The 8,208-nt window shown below is 36.9% G+C and overlaps 1 pseudogene; it reads right to left on the bottom strand.

Moving 5' to 3' along the window:
- Positions 1–2,546: 2,546 nt before the first annotated feature.
- Positions 2,547–3,534, bottom strand: LOC101583241 (annotated as a pseudogene).
- Between the last annotated feature and the right edge of the window lie 4,674 nt (positions 3,535–8,208).

The raw sequence follows: 8,208 nt of genomic DNA, 5'->3' as shown, positions 1-8,208 counted from the left end.
TTTAAAATAAAAATAACTGATGTCAATAAATAAATATTAAAAAAATAAACCTTTTAAATCTTTCTTTCATACAAATGTGACTATCTAATTTGTATCAGAAATTTATTTTTGGGTTGATTAGGATCTATAAATTGGGAACCTAACCAATTTAAGAGTATGATAATTTACCCAACCCTCTGGCATTCTCTTTTATGCTTATTTTAATGTTTCATTGCTGTTTTTCTTTTGCTACTTTTTACTGACTTTTTTTCAAATTCAAAACTTGATTGTATATATTTATCATATTTTTGTCCACAACTCAATGGCATGGTGGCTTATATGAGCTATGACTTGATGCATTAACCACCGTTTTGCCCTTCTCAATATATCAGACAAAGTTTTAAGTAACCTTCTCTAACTAATGCTTTGGAAATTATTTCATATACTATCAGTATTTTAACATTATGATCAAATGATGTTTCTTTTTCTCTGTAATTGTACATACTGGAAATAAAACTGTACCATCTTCTCATTTGGTCAGGTTAACATTTAGGACGTCTACTAGATTTTTCCTCTCTGCAGTGACCCAACACTTTTATTTGTATACATTTGGCTTAGCAATATGCATCTTTCTCAGTAATGTTACATGGGAAAACAAAACAGTATTTATTTGCCAAGTTCAGTGAATATTTGGCATTCTACTTGACAGTCTAAAACTATATAAACTGAAAATTTTAGAACTAGCTCACAAAAATATTTTTGCATTTAGTTTCATTACCCTATATGCAACAATCTTGGTACCTGGGATTGAACCCAGGACCTCATGCTTGCCAGGTAAGGGTTTAAGCCACTGAGCTATCTCCCTGGCTGTATATGCAACAATTTTGGACTCTGTGCTTAACCAGTTTCGATGCTTACCATCAAATTTTTCATAAAATTACCTCCTTCCTCCTTAGTCATTTTTAATATTATTTGTTGGCTGCCGTAAATCACTCATCAAAAATTTCAAAAAAGTCTCTGTTGATATACTTTCTTAACCTTTGAATGTCTGAAATTGTCTTTCAGTTGCTTTCACACAGAAAGAATAACTTGGCAGGGCATACAATTCTAGGTTAAAATTATTTTCCCTTAAAATTCTGTAATGTTCCAATGTCTTCTGGAACTCCAAATCGGAAGCGAAAAATAAGATGTCAGCATGGCTTTTGCCCCTTTATAAGTACCCTATTTTCTGTCTATGGATACTTTCAAAAATTTTCCTTCATCCTTGAAATTTTTTAATTATTTATTTGTATTTGCTAGTAAATTTGTACATAAAATTCAGAAATCAAAAAGTACAAGAATTAATACAGTATATAAAATTTTTCTTTTATCCTCATCCTGCTGGCATTCCTCACTTCTCTTCCTTGAACACAAACTGGTAGCTAATTACATCTTTCCAAGGTTATTGCCCAATTGTTTCATTGTAGAGTTTTATTAATTATTCTGCTTTATGATGCCAGCATGGATCAACAGAACCAACATCTTTCTGGTACTGAATCTTCCTATCTAAGATTTTGGTACCTTTTCTATAAGTTCATAATATTTATTTATTTATTTATTTATCATCAGGAATTGAACTCAAGACCTTCCACTTGCTGGGTAGGCACTGTGCCACTGAACTATATCCTTGGCTATTCAAATATTTGTGTCCCTTATTTTCACTTCAGATTCACCAACTTCTGCTGGGAGTGGTGATGCATGACTGTGATCCCAGCACTTGGGAGGCTGAGGCAAGAGGATTGCCACAAGTTTGAGGCCAGTTTGTGCTATACAATGAGTTAAAGACTAGTCTGAACTACATGGGGGACCCTATCTCAAAAAGACAAAACATAAAAACAGAACCACCAATTTCTGCAAGACAGTAGCTAATAGGTTGCAGATGAAAAATCAAAAATCCAAGGTCAAAGAGGCACTAAGCTTTTGAACTCTGCTATAGTTTGAATGAGTGCCCACCAAGATTTTTGTTTTTAAAGGTATAGTCACTAGTTTCTGGAGTGGTGAAGTCTTTAGGCGGTTGGATCTAGTGGGAGGAAGGTAGATCACTAGGAGTCTGCTCTTAAAGGGGACACTGGAATGCCAGTGTCTTCCAGTCTGTGTTTCTTTGTTTTCCACCTGTCATGAGGTAAGCAGCTTCTTCCACCAATTGTTTCTGCCATTGATGTGCCACCTTACCACAGGCTCACAACAATGGGACCAGTAGACCATGGACTGACACCTGCACAACAGCCCAAAGAGATCTTTCCTCCTTATAGGTTATCTCAGGTATATTGTTACAGTAATGGAAAACTAACACAGACTCCAAAGCCATTATTGCCATAAATCAGAAAAAGATGTAGTACATACAAAGGTGACTGACTGTGGTTCACTATGAAACTTACATTATTTGTCACCAATTACAGACAAATGTATTTAATTGAATAGATCATTCTAGTTACCATTTCTTAGATTATTTGGCTAGTATACATTTTTACTAGTGAAAGATTAAGCAGTCATCCACATCATGCTATGATGATTCATCTATCAATTTTTCATGCTTTCACAATTGCTTTCCCCAAATTACCACCTTTCATCATTCTCATAAATGCAGCTGGAATGTTTTCAAATCCTTTGACAGTGTGTTCACAATCCTAAATTTTGCCATCTACAGTCCATTTCATCAACTCTTGCAGAGCCTTCTCACAGACCTCGCCTTGCCACTTGCTGAACAAGAACCCTTCTATGTGGAGTTGCTTATAGATGATACTCTCTGGGGATAGGCCGGGGGGCAATAGGCCAGTGCAGTTATGCACAGAGATGGCCCCCCAGATCATAATTCTTCCAAAATCCTTCATCTGGGGTATAACAGCATTCGAGAACTCTCCACCTACATTATCAAAATAGTGATCATAACCATCAGGGGAGGCTTTTCTCAATGCTTCTTCCAAAGAATCTACTGTCTTGTAGTTAAAGGCAACATCAAATCCAACTTGTTTAAAAAAGGCAAACTTTGCATCAGACTCTGAAGTTCCAACAACTTTGCAGCCCTTGAGCTTAGCTATCTGACCCACAACAGAGCCGACTGCTCCTACTACTGCACTAACCAGCACCGTTTCTCCATTCTTCGCTCCACAGATGTCCAGCAGGCCAAAGGAAGCAGTTATGCCTGGCATGCCAAGAGTCCCCAGGGCCAAAGACAGTGGTACTATATCTGGTGACCCCGTAGGCAGTCTTTCCAGTCCTTTCCCATCAGAAATGGAGTGTGTTGCCCAACCTGAAAGAGCCACTATGATAGTTCCTTTTGGGAAGGTTGAGTTGTTACTTTCCACAACTTGGGCTACTTGTTCCCCCACCATTGTATCACCCTCCTTCAACTTTTTGGATGCCATTCTTATATAAGAATCCACAGAGAGAAATAAGGCTTGAAGCAGGATCTCTATTTTTTAAAGGTGGGAGCTCAGTAGTCTTCAACTCAAGGTCAGTCTGAGTAGGGTTGCCCTGAAAGTGCTTCTTCAGGGTCCAGCTCTTAGCATCAACCATCATGAGACTCGAGACTATGTTGGTCCCACTTCCTAGAAGTACCTCGAGGATTACTCCATCCTTGAAGTTTTAAAAGTCACCAGGTTATATCTAGGTGTCACTTTAGTTTCATTAAGTTATTTTCTTTCTTTTTTTTGATGGCTCAGCCCACCCTGGGGGCAGGGCTGGCATGGCATGTGGTGCTGAGGATGGAACCGCTGTCCCTGTGCTTGCTTCAGCTTGCCTAAGCAGGAGCTTTAGACCACTGAACTATCTTGCTGGGCCCTCATTTCAATAAGTTTTAAAGTTATCCTGTGAGACATTTTTATTCATGAGCATACTTTGTTCTTTAACTCTGGATAGTTTTCTTCAATTAGTTCTGTAATTATTGTTTTAGCTTCATTTGCTTTTTCTTGTTTTAGTTATTCCTATTATACAAAGATTATGTCTCCTACACAAACCCTCTAGATCTCTCTTTTTCATCTTGACTTCTTTTACCATTTATTCTGCATTTCGTGAGAATTTCTCTTGTAATAAATAAGTTTAACACTTTGTAGTTCTTCTATGAAGACCAGTATACACATTTTAAGAGAATGCTCTTTCTCAGTGACTTAACTCTGTTTCTTCATAAACCTTTCAATGGCTCTTCTTTTTAAATTCTTTTCTATTTTTTAAATGTGCTACAAAATAGTGACAATAAAAAATTAGAAATTATACAGAATTTCACTAAACAAAATAGTGTGAATTCTACAATATTTGTTGCATTGCAGTATCTTCAACTTAGTTGTTTAGATTACCAGGCATGCACATGTAAAGTTGGAAAAAGAAAAAAGAGTTATAAGAAACTAAGGAGAGGGCCGGGGAGATGGCTCAGTGGAATAAGTGCTTCCCTGGCAAGCACAAAGGACTGAGTTCAATCCCCGGTTCCCCCAAAAAAAAAAAAAAAGAAACTAAGGAGAGATAAAAAGGAAAGGCAAAAGGGATGGGAACATTAACTGCTACTTTCCATAGATGAGCAGAAATCCACAGTACATTTAATCAAGCCACCCTGCATACATAGATATATCTCTTCCCGCCAACCTTCCACCCTCTTCTGTCCTTCCCCTCTCATCTCAATAACTCCTTCCTTTTAAAAAGATTCATTCCCTTTTCATAATATCTATTGTACCTTTCAGATTTTATTTACTCTTTCTTACACTAGCGAGAAAATACAATGTTTGCACGTGCAGTCTGATTTATTTCACTTAAGAGTATGATCTATAGGGCTAGCCAGATAGCTCAGAGGGTTAAAACACCTGCTTAGGAGACACAGGGATCCTGGATGTGCAGTGCCAGTCCCACCTCTGGGTCACGCTGAGGCAGTGATTGAGAACAGGTGTGGTGGCGTGCATGTGTAATCCCAGCACTTAGGAGGCTGAAAACAGGAGAATCATAATGAGTTTGATCTAGGTAGTGAGACCCTGCAGACCCTGTACTAAATAAAAAAAAAAAAAATAGGACCAGCCAAATAGCTCAGCAGATTAAAGCACCTGCAAGCAGGCACAGGGATCAGGGTTCAATCCCAGGCCTGCCATGCCAGCCCCATGCCTGGGTGCAATGAGATGGAAATTGAGAATGGGTGTGGTGGTGCACACCTGTAATCCCAGCTCTTGGCAGATCACTGAGTCCGATCTAGTAGTGAGACCCTGAACACCCTGTAGACTCTTCCCTAAAATATAAAAATTAAATTAAAAATATATATATAATAAAAGTATGATCTCTAGTTGCACCCATTTACTGATAAAATCCTCAAATTTATCCTTTCTATAGCTGAACAATACTCCATTGTATAAAAATACCACATCTTCTTTATCCTCAACAGCTCTTCTTTGAGTAATAGTATCTAAAACTTTAAGCTAGTTTTCCCAAACTACTTGTCTTTCACTTTCTTAAAACTTCTTTTTCAATCTAAGACTCTACCTATTGAACTCCATTTTCTTTTCTGTCTCCTTATTAGGGCCAGAATTGACTCAGATTAGAGACAATATATGACTAGTGTCTCAAGGTAAAAATACTCCTCATGAAACATGTCCTTCAGAGACACCGGTGGCAGAACAGGCTTTGTGCGGATTTCTGACTTCCTTACTTAAATCCACACTCCTTCATTTCCTTGATCTTGATCTGGTGATCCCAATAGTAGACTGGTAAATTTTTTTCCAACCAGCTGTCTAAAACCAGTTAGAAGGTACTGAGTTGTAACACGCAACTGTTCCAAGGTGTAATCCTCCCTCTATGAGAAAATTCGAGCTTCTAACATCACTGAATGGAGAATTAGCAAGAGGTGCTCAGTAATTCACCATTGAAGAGTATTTCTGACCACATGTGCAGCAACATCATCCTATAGTCCAATACAGTAGATAAAAATAATCCCAAGATCATAACTCATAGTAAGAGAAATTAAAATAGTTATTTAATAATTGTTTAATAGTAAAATAGCTTACATTGATAAATTTTGAGTATCCCTTTTAAAGATATGATTTATTGCACTGTAAATTTATATAATTTGAATTTACAATGACCATACTTACCAACTGGTTCACAAAATTTCAAAAACTTAGCAGTTGGTTCTCATAAGACTATATGAGCTGCCTCAGCTTGTCCCTATGTCACTATGACCCCGAGGTCTCTTCATTCAAGCAGGGTTGGGAGAACAGTTCCCATCAGTATCCAGACCTCTGACCTTAACTCACACAACATAGGAATCAGAAGGGAGTTCAGAGCACATTGCTCCTACTTTTTTATTTTACATCTAGAAAAAGTGAAGTTCAAAAATGTACGTATGTAAGTAAGCACTACTGAAGATACTAGAAGCCGGATCTCCTTAAATGTATGTATTCCTGATGTACTCATTTCCCTAGGAAAAGATGATGCAAACTGGATTCCCTTTTTCTTAATAGACACTCATACTAATTGGCCCTGGAGGAGTCATCTTCTTTAATGTCTTTTCTGAGAAACACTAGATTGGAGGCTGACTCCAAGTCCCTGAGCTCCATTTAATATAGAAGAAGCTCTTAGTAGGAGAGTTTATTTATGAATTGCTATTCAGAAAAGATACACTTATGCACAAAGCTATTTAATCATGTCACTGCTCATCACTATCGCAGAGACAGTGTTCCTTAACTCCATGACAGAACACCCAGGATGGTGTCCAGGATGTTTGCCCCTCTCATAGAGACTGCTAAAAATGGATGCTTGTGTTTGGAAAACTCGTGTTTTCTTCATGTTACACTCGTTTTTTAAAGATTCACTTTAATTTTCTATGTACTCATAATTGTTAAGTAGCAATGACTACTTTTTTATGCTTGGTTATAGCTGCAGATTTATTAAGTAATATACTAAATGTTTTGTTTATATTGCAGGTAGATTTTATTTCTGGTGGAAAACAAGCTAGAGTAAGTCATTTTCCAAAGAAAATTTAAAGCACTAGAATGAAAGGCAAGATTTTTCTTATTTGCCTAAGATGTTGAAAGAGAGATTTGACAGGATAAGCTGAAATGTGGATCTTCAAAAATGTTATTTAAAAGTGAAGAAAAGGAGGTAAAGAAGTAAAAAAAAAAAAAGCATAGATTCAAAATATTCCCCTTCTTCCAAAAGAAAAGTATATGATTGCAATGGGTATCCTGAAACCTAGAATGAGAAAACATGTGGCTACATTAATTCCTAGAAAAGAAAGTATTATTAAGTGTTTTTTCCCTCGGTGAGATAACTGGTTCTTCTACAAGCTCACTACCTGGCAGATACAATGTAAATTTCCATTAAATGCTTTTCACTGAATTAATAAATATATGAATATTATGTATTTCATTAAATAATTTAGACATTTTAAAGCAAAGGTCCACATTAAACATTATGAATATTAAAAAGCTATAATGCTATTAAACAAAAGTTTAAATTATAAATATCCTATTAAAACATTGTCCTGTAACTACTTTTGCATGCAATGGAGCAAACTTGCTTAGTGACTGTTTTGGGTAAACAAAGATCTTAGAATAATACTACGATCACCTTTTGCTTCAAGGAGCACTAACATGATAAAGGTAGTTCGTGTTGGGCACGTGAGGCAGCCTGCAGGTATTTTCCTTTCTAATAGTCTATATCACAGGAACTCAGCAGAGCCTCTTAAAACTGAAGCTCCAAATGCCAAATTCCACACAGTTAGTTTAAGTTTTAAGCAAACGAAGTACAAAATATAGCCTGGAAGTTAGATTTTCATTAATATAAATGGACTCTCCATGTTGGGTAGCATTCAGCATTCTCATTTTGGGGGGGGGGGATTTTTTTCCTAACTAATTTCTTACAAAATAACTAGGAAGTCTCATTTCTAATTTATGTGGTCTTCAAATGCATTAAAGAAATTCTAAGCAACTAAAATTACCAAGTGTGACACCGCATGATAATACAGGAAAGCAGTGAAGGCCAAAAAAAGTGGATGTCACTTAAAAAAAAAAAAAGCACATTCACTGCTTTTACAGTAAAAGCTCTTAAACTGCTTAAAAACAAAACTGTTCAGAGACTAAGGGAGAACAAGCTGTCCAAGAGAAACCTCAGCGGAATCTGAGAGAGCTAGCAGACACTCAGAGAAGCAGTGTGTGCAGTGGCCCAGTGACAGAGATGGCTGAAGACTTAGGTTCACAGGTGTGAGCAGACAGGGCCCGA

Source organism: Octodon degus, unplaced genomic scaffold, assembly GCF_000260255.1.
Source record: "Octodon degus isolate 3935 unplaced genomic scaffold, OctDeg1.0 scaffold00040, whole genome shotgun sequence".
Classification (NCBI taxonomy): Eukaryota; Metazoa; Chordata; class Mammalia; order Rodentia; family Octodontidae; genus Octodon; species Octodon degus.
This window is presented reverse-complemented; position numbering and strand designations above follow the sequence as displayed.